This window comes from Cydia pomonella, chromosome 10, assembly GCF_033807575.1.
Source record: "Cydia pomonella isolate Wapato2018A chromosome 10, ilCydPomo1, whole genome shotgun sequence".
Lineage (NCBI taxonomy): Eukaryota > Metazoa > Arthropoda > Insecta > Lepidoptera > Tortricidae > Cydia > Cydia pomonella.
Genome location: NC_084712.1, coordinates 12,336,645 through 12,352,668, shown reverse-complemented (window position 1 = coordinate 12,352,668; position 16,024 = coordinate 12,336,645). Strand labels below are relative to the sequence as shown.

The 16,024-nt window shown below is 32.3% G+C and overlaps 2 long non-coding RNA genes across 4 annotated transcripts in view; one reads left to right on the top strand and one right to left on the bottom strand.

Moving 5' to 3' along the window:
• LOC133522141 (uncharacterized) overlaps window positions 1–16,024 on the top strand; it is a 596,248-nt gene that overhangs the window by 526,546 nt on the left and 53,678 nt on the right. The window lies entirely within an intron of this gene.
• Window positions 9,447–15,513, bottom strand: LOC133522116 (uncharacterized). Of its 3 annotated transcripts, XR_009800004.1 has the most exons (6): window positions 15,413–15,513; window positions 13,808–13,867; window positions 13,221–13,289; window positions 12,865–12,924; window positions 12,195–12,268; window positions 9,447–10,947 (listed from the first exon to the last, which is right to left on the bottom strand). It is a non-coding gene; the product is annotated as an uncharacterized LOC133522116 (long non-coding RNA). The 3 variants fall into 3 exon arrangements; XR_009800005.1 differs by having other exon boundaries at window positions 13,221–13,867; XR_009800003.1 differs by lacking the exon at window positions 15,413–15,513 and having other exon boundaries at window positions 13,221–15,371.

The following is a 16,024-nucleotide window of genomic DNA, read 5'->3' as shown; positions in this document are numbered from 1 at the left end:
CTTGAATTATGTGAAAGCGGAGAGTTCTATTGCGCCGGTTTTTTATGCCTTAGATTTGTGCATACTTACATTGCGGTAATTGTTATAAGATTATGGCATGGTTTGCTGTTCCAAAACAAAGGGCCGTTTTAAAATCGGAAAATGATACTCTCTTGCTACGTTTTTCTATTCAAAAGCAGAGCGGTACTTTACACAATGAAATAAGCAATATTATTGTGTGAATCGTTTGCATTCTATTTATTATTATGAATTTTTATTCAAGCCAAATAAGGGCTCAAAATTGTTAGTTACTTTCAGCATCCGTTACTTTTCTGTGTGTGTTACTTTTTACTACGATTTTTGGTGGCTCATACTCGTAGAACTTAGTTTACTTTATCTCGTTCAGTTGAGTAAGCAGGTCTAAATCAAAATCGTTCAATAGTAACAAAATGCGTACGACGTTATCTTTTTCATTGGCTCCCTATAAAAATGTTCTTACTTAACCATTATCTTTGAGTTTATACGGTGTATCGAAAAAAACTCGAAGTGGTTTGTGCAATTTAGAGTCGCTTTTATATTTTCTACACGTTGTTTATAGTATTGGCAATTTTAATATTGGATGTTTAGAATAAAGTACATATCTATGTACTTGTTTGTTAATTATCTAATTAACACTGTGCTAATCTTTACAATGGATCTTCATCAACTGCTAAAAATAAACTTCCACTAAAGGATGAGTCACAACTTGAATACGCTAAACAGGAAATTCGGAATATGGTTAGGTCCTTATTGTTACTAATAATAAGTCTTCCTCAAGCCGCACTTAATAAAATCGACACCATTTGCGATAACTAAGCCACTGCCTACCTACCTACATATATATTTATTTAACTCGATGTTTTGGATGTAGGTATAAAAGTTCCAAATTGCCCCTAGCCTCGTCCCAAACCATAAAAATCTATTATAACATAGGTACATATTTCTGTTTGTACAATATTTGCTTTATTAGTACGAGTAGCAATGAGTAAGTTTGGAAATAGGGTTAAAATAATTAGAATAATTCAGCCTATATACGTCCCACTGATGGGCATAGGCCTCCTCCCATGCGCGAGAGGGCTTAGGCTATAGTCCCCACGCTAGCCCAATGCGGATTGGCGACTTCACATCCTTCACCGAAAAGCTAGTGGTAAATATCAAATGATATTTCGTACATAAGCTCCAAAAGTGAAAATAAGGTAAGTGGAAATAGGGTTAGGACCTCCCTAACACTTATAAGAGATATGAGGCAAGCAAAAGATATACTTTTTGTATACGATGAAGATTTCATGAGTACGAAGAAGGCAAACGATATATTTGGAAGGGAGGACAATTTTTTTTTTTTTTTGTATTTGTATTAATCTGCTTGAATAGGTATACAAAAAATCAAAACCTGTTATTACAATCAGAATCAGCCTCCTTGTGTGTCGTTACTTCGTGGAATAAATGTAACTAAAGGAAATCAATACTTTTTTTGCCGTGATTTCAATCAAGCTACTACTTGATTGAAATCACGGCCAAATAGTGTAAGGGATTGGGACGGAAAAAATGTGAGATTTGGCTTATTTCAAGATAGAGTTTGTGCACTGCAGACAGAGAAGAGTCATACAATGTATTGGTTCGCTTAAGGCGAGATTCCACCAGTGTGCGGCACTGTGCGGTACAAGCATTTTTGTACTGCATATGCTTGTTTCCGCACAGACTAGTAAAAAAAACCGGTCAAGTGCGAGTCGGACTCGCACATGAAGGGTTCCGTACCATTATCCATAAAAACGAACCCCGCCCGACTTTGCTTAACTTCGGTGATTGGATGAAAACCTCGAGATTGGAAAAAAATATTTATTTTATTCTGTTTTTAGTATTTGTTGTTATAGCGGCAACAGGAATACATAATCTGTAGAAATTTCAACTGGCTAACTATCTACTCTCTGGCTAACTCTACTACGGTTCATGAATACAGCCTGGTGACAGACGGACGGACGGACGGACAGCGGATTCTCAGTAATAGGGTCCCGTTTGACCCTTTGGGTACGGAACCCTAAAAAACTAGGTTCCGCCGACTGGTAATTTCAAGTGCCTATCAATGTATATTTACTCATAGGGACTAACCTTGCGACCATAATTGATATGTATGTATTTTAGTTTTATCAATTAATCATTGCCTTGGGTTGCCCTTCGTAGTTATCTTCCTTTATTAAAACAAGTCACAGTCAACAAAGTAGGTCACAGATGTACAATAATAATCATGGACCGATGACTAAGCTGGGGACAAACGGTTGACGCGTTTAAAGTCATTCTGAGTTATGGGTAAGGCCTCAGTATTGTGTTTATTGTGTTTTTATTGTGTTCTCTTGATTTGCATTCAACGCTGAAATATGAACTGTATCACATGAAAGGGATCATGTGGCGAGTGGGGCTTATGCTACATTGCTTTTCTTTTTACTCTGGCATAAGTACCTACTCGTTTAATACCTTTTGCCTACCACGTTGAAAATATCAATTCGAAACAAAATGTCCCCTCCCCAACAATACGAGTCTAATCTAATTATTACACGTTTGCGCATTTCGAAAGAAATGACACATTCGACAATGACAGATAAAACATTATGGATTTTTATGGATGTTTTATGACGAAACGCGTTCAATTTCGTAATCTGTTATTAAATCAGAATACGCCTCCCGGTTCCTTTTATATAACTATACAGTTCGTGTACGCGTGATCCTATTTTTTCTATAAAAACTCACGTTATTTATAATATTTTCCATTTTGAATTTGGCTAAAATGCTTTGGATATAGTTGTGGGTAAACTTTAGCTCCTTGAACAAAGCTTTGTCTGAAATTAGTCATATTTAAAAATACAAACTAAAATATTAATAAATCTGGTGCAAAAAGTTCCCACAAAGGAACGACCTAATTTTGTCACGCGACCACGACCGTACAAAGGAACCGGTTAAAACAGGATACAAATAAGGATAGGTAACTAAATAATACAGAATACCATCCCCTTGTAATGGTTTGTTTACGTATCAGCGATGTTTGTTAGCTATACTGTACTCCTAGTGTAAATTTATTCGATAGCGAAACGTGACGTACGCGTTTCCGTTAAGTCTCATTTTGTATGGGATTTTAAGTTTCCAAAACGTCCCGATTGGCGCGCTGTTTCTAAATTCCATACAAAATTAGACTTAACGCAAACGCGTACATCACGTCACGCCATCGAATAAATTTACACTAGGGGTTCTGTTCTTTGCTGGTATTACTTTTACTTTTAGTTGTACTACGCCGTGAGCCCAATCACCCGGTGCACAACATCTCATCACGTTTGGCCATAGAATATTTTTTTTTGAGTGTGCAATGTATTAATATAATTATATATAAAAAACTGTCATAAACTTGCTATATTACCATTCCATATATTATTACTTGTTCTAATGTAATTATTATTATACGTTAATTTTGTTATATGTATTATGATTACATCTAAACCGTAATTGGGTAATTCCACGAGACTGTAACGTCAGTTACCAATTCTTTTGTGTGTTCTTACATTAATAAAACAAATTTAAGTGTTTGTATGTCTGGCGTAGCCCTACAGGTACATACATAAATTTGCTTAATTGACGTAAGAACACACAAAAGAATTGGTAACTGACGTTAAGTCTCGTGGAATTACCCAATTGGGATAATGCCTATTTTCGTATTAATTTTCAACTAATATAAAGACATATTATATAATGCCTTTTGTTATGTATATAATAATATAACGTTATAATTTATAAAAAAAAAAAAAATTTTTAGAACTTTCAACAATAAATTTATTTTTGAAAATTCTACAATTTGTGCACAAAAGCTAAAAATATGAAAATTGCTTTTAAAAATGCACAATTTAATATTTGAGCGAACTCATCGATTACTTTTTTGTTTTTTAAAACTTACAACAAATTATTATATTTATGCACAAAAGATAAAAATAAGAAGATGGCTTCTAAAAACGGTTCCGAACACGCACATCCACCTCACTCACGCTTACGCTCAGTGAGAGTGAGAGAAAAACACAAACCTACGGATCCTTATCAGTCTGTTTTGATAACTTGTCTATGAGACGAGTGAAACGGAGTTCATTGTACCATGCGCATGTGTTTCCAATAATTATACAAGTCTGTGTTTTACGCTAACCGACACTGACCTCTGCCGACCATGTATACATAAACACTTAAGAGGCCACATAATATACCAACAATGTTTTCTTTTGCGATCTTAACGGCCGCCTAGCCTAGTCAGTAGTGACCCTACCTACGAAGCAGCAGGTCCCGGGTTCAAATCCTGGTAAGGACATTTATTTATGTGTTCATCACAGATTAGTTCCCTAGTTATTAATGTTGTCTTCGTATTTAAGTGTTTATTTATATCTATCTATAATATATCTTGTCGTCTTGTACCCACAACACAAGTGTTTAGTACGAGTGTGTACATTTGCTACTAAACGTAACTACTATCTCGGACGATCGATGTTTGAAATGACATTGATATGTCACAGTTTTCAATTGTTTGGTTGAATTAAATGTAATATCCGTGTTACAACAACGCTATACAATATATATATATATATATATATTTTTTTTTACTATGCCATTTAGTTTTTAGTTTCCTTAAACGTACTTACCCATAGCCCGGAGTTAACGGAATTCAATAAAACACGTGTTTTTTTTGATTTGCGTTAATTTCGAGGGTGCATTCCTGAGCTTAAATTAAGTAACTTTCTCAAAGATACCGATATTCTAACTAACTCCATTTCGGAGATAATCAATCATAATTTTTTATATTATAAGGCCCTTACGAGCGTGTACACTTGCTTTAGGACCTGTTTACTTATTAGTTAGTGTTTAGTGCGAGTTCATACATTTGCTACTAAACGTACGTACTATCTCGGACGATCGATGTTAGAAATGACATTGATATGTCACAGTTTTCAATTGTTTGGTTGAGTTAAATGTAATGCCCGTGTTACAACAACGCTATATGCAACATTTAGTTACTTTTTATAAAAATAAAAATAGTAAAAAAAAAACAAAAAAAATATATTTTTTTTGAAAATTAACTATGCCATTTAGTTTCCTTAAACGTACTTACCGAAACCCCGGAGTTAACGCAATTCAATAAAAACACGGTGTATATATATATATATATATATATATATATATATATACGGAATATTTAGTTCAAGTATAGTTAAGTTTATTATGTGTAAATAAAATATATGAAATATGAAATGAAATATATGTAGGTACGTGTCTGTTTTTAAAGTTAAGTTAAGTTAACTCACCATTATAAAGTTTCTGTATTGTGAGATAATGTAATAGCAGTTTTAGTAACATTTTTTATCTAACATCTAAAACAATGCGTTCAAAAAAAGATTCAACCATAATATCGAAAACCGCAAAAAATATGTTTCATTTTCATTACAGGCTATCTATGATAGTCATAGTCATAGTATATTTATTCATGAACAATACAGAATTGTGTTTGAATATACATGAAGTGAAAAACATAAGAAAAACAACAACAAAGAACTTATAAAATGTAGGTGTATGCTAATTATAGGCTATCTATAGTCTTGTTTTACTAAACGGCCTCGCTTTCCTCGACCGTTTATGTCATCCTCGGCCGTCATATCCCAGTTTTTAGTTACTTTAAATATTTCTGTGTCTTCTCGACTGGCTGGGTGGACTCTTAATAAAATTACTAAACAACTATTCAATACTGATCATCCATCTTTGTAGTCACAACCCCGTATTTAGTGTGGTCGTTATCACACACATGACAAGGTCACGCCTTTTGTGATCCAGTTTATTTTACAATTAGTACAATGCACGCCAGAATAATCTTAATCAATGAGCATTGTTCTTTGAATTGTAGAACATAAACAGTAACTTTACTTCAATTACTCACCTTAAATAAATTGTTCCTCTTGTTATAGACTGTTCAACTATAATCTGTAGTTAAGTACATATTTGTATTTTTTATTGAATATTGTCCACAATGTCTGCGCCAGCTAATTAAAAGTTAAAGATAGAATAAATTTCTTAAGATAATAAAATGTTGCTATTAAATTATATTATTTACAGTACATATGGTGCTACTTTATAGCACTAGTGCGAAAATTAGCATATTATGTTACTGTGTCGAACATTTCAAGGGCCATATGTACTGTAAAACGTTGTACGATACATGTGCGAATAGGCAAGTCGCAACTCGTGTCGATTTAAAACACTCCCTTCGGTCGTGTTTCAATTTATCGCCACTCGTTTCGAATTTCCTATTTTTCGCACTTGTATCGTAATGTACTATTACAGTACATATGGTGCTACTTTACCGCACTAGTGCGAAAATTAGCATATTACGTTACTGTGTCGAAGATTTAAAGGGCCATATTATGTACTGTAAAACGTTGTACGATACATGTGCGAATAGGTAATTCGCCACTCGTTTCGAATTTCCTATTTTTCGCACTTGTAATGTACTATTATAATTTTAATGATAGTCTTGTTGTGAACTTAAGAAAATCTGAAGTCTTGATGTTTAATGATATGAACTACGACAGTTGTATTTTTGAGCCTTTTGACAGGCACTAGTCCCTTATTTGGCAGTTGATTAGTTAACGCATAGAGAATAGATGGTCCCTCCCCCTCTATCCTGAAAGGCCTGGAGGTTTGGATCCTTGCTCTGGGACCTTCTTGATGCAAAGGTTATTCATCGCCGTTCAACGTGGCAACGCGGCGAGCGTCATGGGTACTTTTGCATCGGGGGTGGAGGATGGGGGAAGGGTGGTGGCGGGGTGACTATATAGTGTAGCTGTCTGTATTTAGGTCAAAAATAATTTAAGACTATGTGTTTTATTGACCTGTACGAGTATATATATATACTCGTATCTTTTTGTAAAATATTTATTTAATTGACATTGTTAATTATTATATTTAGTTTATTTTTAAAATAGTACCTAATGTATGTTAATGTAGATAGATACATAGCATACGCTTTGTAGCTTAGTTAAGCATAATTTATTTTGTGAAACTATATTAATTTCTATGTGGGAAGATAAAATTAAATGTTAACGCATCTAATGTTATCAAAAATAGCATGACATTTGTACTTTTCTCTGTTATATTTCAATTTTTAAGTGGATTTTGATTTTGGTACTTTATTTGCTACTCGTGAAAGTTTTGCATTCGTCATCGTTGTTTTGAAGTGCACCCTGTATTAGGTGTGTGACATCACTAACCCACGCAAAAATAACCACCTAAACACTATAGTACCAAAGTGAATATTAAGTGTCATACTAGATACTGTGAATTGAGTATCGGAATATCATTTGCATAATTTATTCCAGTCAAGGTTAAATAGCAACGTAGTAGGACTGAGATTAGGATTCATTTAACTAAACAATGAATTAAAGATTATGTCCAGCGTGACTTGATTTCGTTACAATTCATATTCATAATTCATTTTAACATGTTTTGTATAAAATTGTACCATAACATTTATTAACAATACATATGGTGCTACTTTCCTACAGTAGTGCGGTAATGAAAACTTTCCGTGCCTATGTCCAAAATTTAAAGGGCCATATGTACTGTAAAACGTACGATACACGAGCGAATAAGTAATTCGCGAATTGTGTTGATTGAAAACACGACCGAAGGGAGTTAGCACTAATTTATCACCATTCGTTGAGAATCTCCTACTATACGCTGTAACTAGACGCACTAGCAGATCTAGTTAACATATAAAAATAATTGACACAAATAATCGGTCCATATCATTTTCATAAACTACAAACCTCAATTATTATGTTCCAATATTAATCAAAATACTAGTAAATAGTATGTATATATCTAATAAATTAATTCCGTAAGTTAAATGGAATAGAAGCAAAATATTCTCACGAGAAATTTTAAACAACAAACAAAGACTTTAACTAAATCATATTTCGTAGTGGGTCGTTACTCAGAAAAGGAGATTGGTACTCGAGTTTAAAGGGTAATAAATTAGTCAAACGTATAAGGTAAAGGCATCAGTGCTGAGCCATGCACCAGTGTGCCAAAAGTAGGTGTTATTATAGATTAATAAAGTATGAATTGAAAAGTAACTTAATTTCTAAAAGAATTGTTTAGCATAAACCACAACACTACTTCAAAGAAGTGCTGTCTTCTGACATGAAGGGATATGCCATATGCGCCATTTTTTTGGAGCGTCACATGGTATTTTGATCAGACGTTAGCAGCCGAATTGTGATATTTTTTTAAAAAGCATGTGCACTGCTTCACGTAATTAATACTTAATTTATCTGGAAAAAGTAAAGAATTAATATAAATCCATATTAAAGTAAGCCCTGGTCGATTACTGGGTTTGAGGCAGTAATTTTAAAGGGGTTGTAGACCCAGAGGACAGCCGATAGAGGTTGAGCATAGGTTTCAAGATTTTTATTATTTTCAAATGCAATGTAAGTTGTTAAATCAAGCACCTTTAAATATCTACATTATTATGACTTTATTTCATTGAAATACATCAAATACTCAGTAGTCATCCTGTGGCTGACCACTGGACACTGAAATCACGGAACTCGGAACCCAATAGCCAGGCGTTAAAATGGGATGGCTGTAGACTGGGTACTTAAAGGCTGTGTCTTGGTAGACGGGAGGCTGATTGCTGGCGGAAAGGCCCTTGCATTATATTTAATGAAATATTTCCATAAGCTAAATTAAATTACGTTTTATTCTTTGTTAAACTTTATTAAATTATTGATGAGTAAATACATTCATAATTCTTATTGATCAATTAGTGGGCAAAGGAGACGTTCTTGAATATAGAAATTTCGTGGAGGGGTTGACTATTGGTGCCTTTACCCTGCGATAAGTACGAGAAACGTCTAACTCGTCTGGAGCGTTTGCCGAAGGTTATAAATAGCTCAGTTTTAAGCCAGGACCGCCATTATATTTTTGACCGTCGGATTGTCACTTTCTCTGGCTTATTCGTAGACGTAAAAACAAAGGTTGTTATTTTGACGATTGAATGTTTGACATTGCGTAGCTACTATGCTGTTCTTTGTCAATCTGTTCAATTGTTATTTTAGTGTCAATACTTACTTATTTTTGTGGATTTTTTGTATTTTAGAGCCAGTTCAGTGTCAGGTTGCATGGTCAACCTACCGAGTACACCTAACCTGACGGTGACAAGCAGGTTTACTCGGGAATCCAGTAGAGAGTTAGGTCCAGGTCGCGAGAGGGGCCTGGCGTCAGCCTTTTTACCAACACAGGTGACGATTATACCTCTTACGTTCTCTTCAAGGTCTGACAGAGGGATATGAGGGTCTCACGTGTGGACCATTAGGAGTAATCCTTACTCATTGAAATCTGTTGGTAATTGAAGAAGCGTTGTCTTGTTAAATATATTTATTTATACACATTATATACATGGTTAGGGCGCCTTATTCATCTGTACCCAGGCTTCGGCTAACACAGATGGAGGGAGGCAATCACACAGACACTAGGGTTTGCTATACCTCGGTTTTGTCGGCCGAACGTTTAGAGCTTAAATTAGGGTCCCTCACACACACTCCTCCCTGTAAAAATAGAGGTTCGCCTCTAGTTTTACACACATTAGAATAGGTGAATTTGGGGTAGAGTTAGGGTAGAGTCATTATTTGGGTGTTAGGTTTATTTATTTTCTTTCACATTTAGTTTGATTGTAAACAATACTAAAATCATTAGAGTTTTAACTGTTTTAATTACAAAATAAATTAAAATCTATCTTCAGTAGCATATGGATGGGTTACTGAGGCTCGTACATTAAATATGATTGAAGGTTTATATATTTTTACATTGGGTGAGATAGGGGAACAAAGTTATTTGAGGACATACTAAATAATTTTGTTATAGGGAGCTAGTGACAGGCGGAGCAGTTCACTAGTGACAATTGAGCTTTTCTATAACTGGGGAATTAAAGGGTAAATAAAGTCATATTTAATAGACGATTGTTTTCAGTATTCCATACATTAATAGTACATTCAGATGAGTTTCTTGGCGTTTCTTCTCGTCTGAAATTAGGTTACGAAACGTTGGTAGAGTAATATTACATGGTGCTTAGGAATACCTATTAAAAATAAAATAAAATAAAATGGGTATTAATTAGCTTAGAGACCCGTCTTCATCCGGGCGTGACAGTAGATAAAGTATGTTTGTACTTACTATTCTTTGCAATATTTATTTATGGTTACAATGGTTACATATACATATTTTCCTTTAGCTAGCTAGGTTAGCGAAGAGATATATTAAAAGGAAAATATAAGTTTTAAATTACAAACAAAAAGGGCTTACTACTGTTCACGGTAACTGGTCACGGTAGGGCCCGGTAGGAGATAAATTCTAAAAAATATATATTATTTACTATTTTTTTTATTTGTCTAACAATAGTGTTAATAAAAATATACAGTAGGAATATTTACAAATTCATAGGATATTTAGGGATAGTTTTGAGAAATCCAAATCGTATCAGTTTTCACATAAAAGACGAAGGGTACTAAGGTTCACAACGTAAATACCCTAGACGATCACATGGCCAAATTTATTTATTTTCCTAATTTTATTTAATCCTGGTTGAATTTTAGTTAATTAGTTTAGTAGTAGATGGGGTAAGGTACAATTTTTGGTGCCGGAATGACCAGGATTATATATATAAATAGTTTATTACATAGAGTAGCCTCGTCGGCTACATTTTTGCTGCCGTAAGAAAACTGGAATGTGAACAATATGATTTGGATTTTCCTTGAAATTTTTTAAATTATATCTATATATTATAATATTTATCAATATAATTTTTTTCTCCTCTTGACTGCACTCTATCGATGTAACTTGCATTGTAGGGACTAATATTACCTGAAACAAACACAAAAATACATTAGTATAAATAGTCAATTAAAATTTGCTAAAACTAAAATGCGTTATGAAAGTCCAAACAAAAAGATAGCGGGCGACAGTTTCGTTTTAATTAAACAAATGTGCATATATGTATATGTACGGATGTATACATATACGTTTTTTTACCAACATAGTGTAGAAATCCAGTGAGTGTTTAAAAAGTGACTAAATTATGTTTTTAGTTTTAAAAAAAATTTAAAAATTCATGTATAAAATAAGTGTTAAATAAGTGTGTTTAATAAGTGTTTATATAAGTGAAAAAAGTGTTAAATCAGTGTTATAAAGTGAATAAAATTATTAAAAATAAATAAAATGGAGAGGGCCACAAGGAAGCGAACGGCCGCAGCTAAATCAAAATCTACGCGGCAAAGCATACAACAAGCTACGCCATCTGTCGAGAAAAGCATTACTAAACGTATTAATCAAAAGGCACGAGTAGCTCGTGGAATTATAAAAAAGAAATCGGATGTAAGACGTGGATTGTTCTATCACTTGCTGAAACAGACTGAACAGAAAATGACGGAGGGGCTTAGTCAGTTACGGAACGAGCTTGCAACGGCAATTAGTCCTGTACAAGTGGAAGCTATAGAAACTGCAGATACAACATCACAACAACCATTAGAAGATACACAGTGTACTGAAATAGTTTCAGGCAGTGAAAACGAACTATCTGCTGAAGAGAAGAAGACTATTATATACAATATTAAAAACGCAAATATTGAACGTCCCAAGTTTAATCAAAGTTTTAGACTGATTCAATTTCAAATAGGGGATTGGGTTAAAATAAAAAAGTTAAATAAATCAAATGCTCAGCAAAAGATTACAAAAAAGTTCGAATCAATTTATGAAGGTCCTTATGTAATTGCAGCAATTCCCTATTCAAACGTATATATTCTAGTTGATCCATACACGAATTTATTCAGAGGGAAATATAATGCAATTCATTTGTCAAGATATTATAAAGGCAAATTGAGTAAAAATAGCTGATCCGGCGAACGTAATGTTTGACTGAAATTAATGATTATAAATAAAAACATTTATACTTCGTATTGTTGTGGTTTAATATAAAAAGATTGGACTAGAAAAATAATTGTTAGAATCAAATAATAGTTATAAAATAGAATAAATATTTAAATGATAAGTGTATTAGATATTAAGTCATATTTTTGTATCCTTAAAAATAAAAGGAATATTTTTGTACTTACCAAGTCTAGAGTAGAAGAACACTGGTTCTTGGGGTCGCGGGTCGAGTGTAGAGATGCTGAATGTGGTAGTTTAGCTGAAATTATTAATATTTTTATTATTATTAAGTGTTACCAAAAATGTTTACAAAAGTAATATTGTTATAGAGACTTTTAATAATTGCTTATAAAAATAAATAACAAACGACAAAATAGGTTTAAGTTTTTTTGAAATGTAAATTAAATAGGTAGGTTAGAATAGGGTCTTCAATCCACATCCGGCATAATAATAGTCTGTATGTGTGGAAGTAACACTATTCACATATACAAGTCGCTTCATTCAATTATACATAGAATAAAAAATAAAATGAATGAACTTGATTTGTGTATTGTTCATAAAAATGGAGTGTATTAATCATAAAAAATACATATATTATCCTATAAGCTTGTATATTAAAGAGTTGAGCTACTTTATGTTACCCGAAGGCACAAATAGCGGTAGTGGAATTTTCGAAAAAAAAATATATAAATAAATAAATAAATAAACAATTTATATATTTAAACTAAAGAGAGACTAAGACTAGCAGTAATGATTTTTAGTTCATAAAATGATTTTAAAAATATATATTAATCATACATAGTATCATATTACATAAAAAAAATTATGTTAATATCAAGTAAGCAATTTAATTACCTCAAAATAAAATAACAGGACAGCATTCAGTGGCACTCGATACCTCGTTACTTGGAACATCTGAAAATTGGGAAGTATCCAGTTTAAACAGAGAACAAAGACGTTTTGTAATTATTTTCGTAGATGAAGATTTCAATATATCATTAAGAAACTAAAATTATCAATACAATTTTAATTATATATACGAGAATATCACTTTTTGGAACAAAAAAAATTGGTTATGCGGAATTAGTTTGAAAATAATTACAGTAAATATTTGGTTATTGCGATGAAATTCATTAAATTTGTTTTATTTAATAAATCAATAAACAAAATGAAATTAAAAAAAACTGCTAGGTTAGGAAAAGTATACTTACTTATAATATGTCGTCATATAATTAGGAGGACTAATTACATATCAGCTTACTCAAAAACGCCTTACGTATCTGAAATCATATTTAAGCAAAAATTTGAAAACCGTAAAATTAATACATGTGTTAAAAATAGCTGACGCTCAGCTCAAGGCGAGACGCGTTTGGCCACTTAAAGGGTCGGGGGAAAAAAAAGGGTCGCAGGTACTCCTTAATACGTCTTGTTTTGTGTTATCAAATTTCATTCATATTATATAGGCAATAGAGTTCACTTAAAACAAGTAAGTAGGCGTAACAACACTTTCTTATCAGTATCTATAGTGCAAACAGAACAGACTTCAGAAGAAAAAAAGAATAGATTGTAGGCCAATGAGTTAAATTTTTTCCATCATACCTATATATATAATGAACTAATAACATAATGGCAACAGGATAGTATTATAGCATAGATATAAACTAAATATGTAGTTTAAATTAACATTACGGTAAACTAATATATACTGAAATAACTGAACGTGTCCTACCTAATTAACATTTTTAGGAAAAAATGTTCTGAAAAAAAAAGAGAGTAAAGAGAATAGTGTATTACTTACCTAAAGGGTAGATTCAGGGTCACCCAACTCATCCAGCGACCCGGATTCATTCATTAGAGCCTGAAAAATTCAAAAGAAATAAGTATGATTAATTGAATGAATTATAAATAAAAAATATTAATCATATGCTATCGATGAATTAATTAAACTTATTGAAATTTGGTCTTGATGTTCTTCAACAATGATGTCTGCGTGATGGGAGGACTCAGTTATATTTATACTAAATCGGAAACATTTTCTTTTGGCGATTTCATTTTTCTGTTATAAGAAATGTTTTCTTTTAACATTACAAAAGTTTTGTAATAATAATTAAAAGATTATTAAAATAAAATATTTGACAAAACATACATATAATTGTAGTTATACCTTAAATCTGCGAAGGCGATCCTTGAAATTTCTTATTTTCATAGTCAAAATATTTGAATTAAAAAAAAAAGTTTTACATTTTTGCACAGTTTTAATAAGATCTGACGAGCGAGTTCGGCCAAAAATTTATCTCCATAGTATATAACTCGTTACTATCCCAAATTATTGGGAACTCACAAATTAAAAGGTCAATCTTAGTAAGTCTCATTTTAAAGAAAAATAATGTACACGTCACAATCACAACCTAGCACTTCAAAAAGAGTTTGGCTTTGTGTATAACAAATTGACCTATGGTTTATGCTAGGGGGCGCCACTAGCGCCATACTCTAGCGACGCCATAGACAAAACAAGGGAAATACTCAGTATTTACTGATGTTGCCAGTAAAGAAATTAATTGAAATAAAATATTAAATACAATTCATTGTACAAAAAAAACATTTACCGATATATTAATAATGATCTTTGATTTATTACTGAGATTTTTTTTAAACTTGGGTTTAAGTTAATGGAAATATTCATTAAAACAAAAACATGTTGAAATAATAAAACTTAGAATGTTGCGACCGACGATGCGGCCGGTGATAAAAAATTGAGACAATAGACGCAAAAGTTTAAGGACAAGTTGAGTGCACATGTTCGGGTCTCTAAAAAAAAAAATTGCCGATGCGTCGAGGGTTTCTCTACCTGGACTGTAAAGTGCGTGGTGGTTTTGAGTACAAGTAAAGCATAGAATGTTATTCAATTGACCTAGATAATACAAATAACACAAGTATTTGATAAAAATGATTTGAATAGTGGTATTGGCCGAATACTGAATATTCAGCAAAAGTGGCCGAATAGGTCAAATACCATATAGTTATCATATGTTTGTGGCATTTCTAGTATTTATAGCATACATGAAAAAAGAAAATTAAACAATCTAGAAATAGGTAGTAAAATAATAATAAAATATTACTCTTGATTACTTAAAAGTTAATTAAGTCGTTTAAATACACTTGTTACATTATCATAAAATATGATAAGTATATATTAAAAATATGTTAATTAAATATTTATCTCATACTGCAAGAGAGGATAAAATTATAATATTTATGGTATTATTCGAAGATAATACTAATAAAATAAAATTTTAGGCTAGAATTGGGAAAAAAAAATAATTTAGCATAAATGAACAAAAATTACCAATTTACAAGATTAGATATGATATAAAAAAAAATAAGTATTACATTCAAAACTTACCAATTATTTTCTTCAGCAACAAAATTCATTACACTTCACAATTACATTTCACTTCACGACACAGGGTGAAATTCAAAACTGAGCCAGTGACAACGGTCAGTTTGATGAGAGAGAAGCTTAACACATCCCCTCTGTCACTTCCGGGACGCTTCATTGCGGGGTTGCCATGATAAAATATTGAGTTTTAGTGTTGCCATGATAAGATGTAATAACGTAACCTTAAATAAAACGGTACGGTATTAACGTTATCTTAACAAACAACTTCAACTTAAATATAAACAGTTTTGTCAATACACATTACGTTTGATATTGTTATACAATATATAGGAGGGAGCTTGGGGTTGTCTGAAATATTGATTTTTTAAGTAAGTTTTATTGGATGCAATTTAACTCTGGTTGCATATCGTGACTTTGGCTATCTGTAGAAATGGTCTGGGATAGATTGAGTGAACTGGGAAATGAAAGCCAATGAAAGATGATTAACTATTTAATTATAAGAATAGACTAATGCGTATTTGATGTTTTTGCAAGAAGTGTGTGAAAGTTTGTAATATTTTTGTATATATGGATTTTTACAATTAGACAAATGTCGGATTGCAATCAACCTGGATT